At 31.9% G+C, this 3,542-nt stretch overlaps 1 pseudogene across 1 annotated transcript; it reads right to left on the bottom strand.

Annotated features, from left to right (window-relative positions):
* Positions 1 to 606: 606 nt before the first annotated feature.
* Positions 607 to 1,369, bottom strand: LOC146902529 (monothiol glutaredoxin-S2 pseudogene; annotated as a pseudogene). Its single transcript, XR_015021792.1, has one exon. The product of XR_015021792.1 is annotated as a monothiol glutaredoxin-S2 pseudogene (transcript).
* Between the last annotated feature and the right edge of the window lie 2,173 nt (positions 1,370 to 3,542).

Genomic DNA, 3,542 nt, shown 5'->3' with positions numbered 1-3,542 from the left:
TCATATGCAGGTTAGACGGCGGAGATGATGTTAATATAAAAAGAAACAAATTAAAAAGAAATTAGAAATGGCTGTGAGTCTGTTAGAACAAAAAATCCCAAAACAAATTGCCAAGCCCAGGACTGTTCACAAACAAATGGAAATTTGTTGTTTAATAAATCGGTGGGGTCCACAGTTGTGGTTCACAATACCAAGCAACAAGTTACAACCATTAACAGGTTACAAATCTCAACCATCCAAATAAAAAATTATTAAATCTATGGTTATGGTTCAACTTTCCCATGATGGGAAAGAACTTCCCTTTCCCATACTAAACCTCACCTTTATTTAAACTCAGTTGTCAAGAGAAAGTAATTCTATTTGTTGGAGTCAAACTCTTTTATGCAGTAGCTTATGTTAGTTCTCACGATTTGAACTTTGAACTTCTTGAACAGTATTCTTCAAGTGCCCCCCTTAACTTATCTACTGATCAGCTGAATGTTTGAAATTTTCTATTCTTCCTTCCATAGGTCAACTCTGCATTTAGAGAGTCTACCTTTTATTTGTAATCAGTTTAATGATGCTGATATTTCTAATAAAGAAAAAAAATGCATTAATACAAAAAGGTAACTCGTTAAACCATATATTTAATTTATTATCATACTTATCAAAAAGATAACATTACATTCAACCCCAAGAAAAAAGAAGGCTAAACGATGGACTTGAATCCTCTATATATAGCAGTAGCTTCTGCACAATGCATTGGCCATAGAAGATCCTTGTCCTTAAGTGGCACCCCAAATCTATCAATTAAGTTAGACTAATTATACCTGGTGCCATAATCTCTAAGATTAACTCAACATTGCCTCTATATATATATATATATATATATATATATATATATATATATATATATATATATATATATATATATATAACCAAAAAAGGTCAACTTATTATTAATTAGTAGCTTTGTGTGAGCCTGATGAGATTAAACCCAAAGAGCACCAGCTTTTTTAAGCATTGGAATTAAGGAACGGTTAAGATGAAGACTCATGACTTGATTAGCTCCACCAACAAGCTCACCACCAATGAAAACAGTTGGAACAGATGGAGAACAACCAAGTCTTGAAATAAGTGCTTGTTCAATGTCTCTCCCTCTTGGTATCTCATCAAGTTCATAAACTGCTGGATTCACACCAAAGTCACAAAATAGTGTCTTTATTGTATGACTCATGCAACATGAACTCTTGCTGAATATCACCACTGGTCTCTCTGAAACCATCTTTGTTACTCTCTCCATTGTAATGCCGAATGTGGAAAATGTTGGTTGATATGTGAGGAATGTGTGTTAGTTATAATTGAAGTTTTGATGTGTGTTGTTGAGTTAAGCCAAATGTGGCATGCTTATATAGGGGTTTGAAGGGAAGAAATTAAGGCTTGTTGGGAAAGAAAAGTGGAGAATCGTCGATTAGATATTTGGGTCACTTTCAAAATCATTGAAAGTGATTGATCAATTAAGTCCACTTTTACTACTAGCTAGTACAAACGATTCTTCAATCCATGCATTGATTGATTGCATGCATACGGAACAAATCAAGACAAGTCCTTTGGTACGGCTTCAAGAATAATTTAATTTTTTCATATATACATTTATCTCATCACGATTGTTTGTTACCTTTTTTTTTCAAATCAATACAAATCAAGCTATTTTCAATTCACCAAAAAAAAAAAAATCAAGAAAAATATTATCCACAACTCCTAGTTCAACTAATCTACAAAAGGAAAAAGCAAAAGTAGAGTATCATGGAATGCCTTGGAGCTAGCCCATTATGGATAATGACTAATTTAACTATTTTTATCTAATTTAATTACAATTTATTAGCCAATCATTTAATCCATGACATCAATATAATTTTTTTTTGTTGGGTTTTATTTTTCCTAATACTGAAATTTATGCCATATCGATCTTTTGAGCATTTGCTGCGTTGGAAGAAAAGTTGGATTTATCCAATTGGGACCTTTCTTTTTTGCAAGTAGGATTTGCATCTGATTCCGGAAAGGGAAATAATGAATAACGCTTTGTGTACAATCGGAATTGCTTTACAAATAATAAAGCTTAATTGGGATGGTTTTTGTAGCACATTGATATTGTTGGAATAAAATCAAGTTTGTACATATACACCATTATGCGTTTTTTTTAGAGGACATATAAATGGATAGTCTTCTTCTTTTCTTTATTTTTTTGACAAAATATACGTGCAACGCTTGTATTCCTTTTCCAATTATCATATAAAATTTCAGCTTTGCTATTTGTCCCGAGAAATAATTTCCAGAAATCATCCCGAGAGAGTTTAACCAATTAAAACTCATGCCTTCCACAATTCAAGGAAACCAGTAGTGTGTGTAGTGGGAATGTCCATCTCAATTTCCACAATACACGGAACCTTTTCCACAATACAAGGAACCGTTTTATAATAATTCAACATGAAATTTTTGTAAAAAAAAAAAAAAACAGCATAAAAGTGTATTCGGGAAACTCTTGGCCAGTGTTTTGTCGTGAGAAATAGCATTTTTCATAAAAAAATTTGAAAGAATTATCATGTTCATATAATTATAAAACAACTTGTTGAGTGGGGATATAGTGTGTAAATTTCTTGGCTAAGCTTGGAGCCATCTCTAATGAAGAATTTGTCACTCATGTTACTCCCCCAAGTGACCTCCTGCCCTTGATCAGGACCGACGCAATGGGAACTTATTTCTCTAGAGCTTAGTCTTTTCTCTTTTCTGTTTTTGTTTCTTTTTCTTTCCTTTAGCTTTGTAACCAAAAAAAAATATATATAATTATAAAACAATTTGTTGAGCGGGGGATATAGTGTGTGTGTATATGCAACCTTAATAATTTTTCTTCTACTTTTTTTAAGGAAACCTTAATAAGTAAACCCTAAATTTAAAGATTTAGTGTACCGGTACATTCGAATTTCTCATTGTACCATAGAATTTGCCTTCTTCAAATGATTATTCGTAAAAAGTAGCATTATCCTAATTATTATTATTTTGTTGTTGTGAAAAAAAAAATCGATTGAAGATAAGAACCACACTTTGTATGTCTCATAGGTTCTCACTAAAATTGATCACAGCTAAATAACAGTAAAAAAAAATTATAAAGATAGTTGTAAAACTTTTGTACAGTTAACATGGTAACCCAGAATATATGTATATTATTATTATTATTTTAAAAAAATATTCTAGGAATGATCTAGATAAAGAATATATGCAGCATTGTTATTGGCTTTCTCCTCGATAACTCTAGGAAAAAAATCCATCTAAATTTTAAAGTTAATATTGTCATATTCTATTGTGGCATGGTTACAACTAGCTAGAAGAATATTGGTATGGTACAAGTTAAGTTCATGTCAAAAATGTCAAGGCGCCACGTTTTGTCGCCATAACTACTTTGTCCAATACTTAGGTTAACCGTAAAAGGCTGCAAAAGCACACTTATATGTAGATTGCAGAATAGGAATTCCTTTTCGTTCACCACAGCACAGATCGATCGATTT

The sequence above is a fragment of the Medicago sativa genome, chromosome 8, assembly GCF_051527215.1.
Source record: "Medicago sativa cultivar Bolivia chromosome 8, Bolivia_mono, whole genome shotgun sequence".
NCBI classification, from domain to species: Eukaryota; Viridiplantae; Streptophyta; class Magnoliopsida; order Fabales; family Fabaceae; genus Medicago; species Medicago sativa.
The sequence above is the reverse complement of the archived record's forward strand: the minus strand, read 5'-3'. Positions and strand labels throughout refer to the sequence as shown.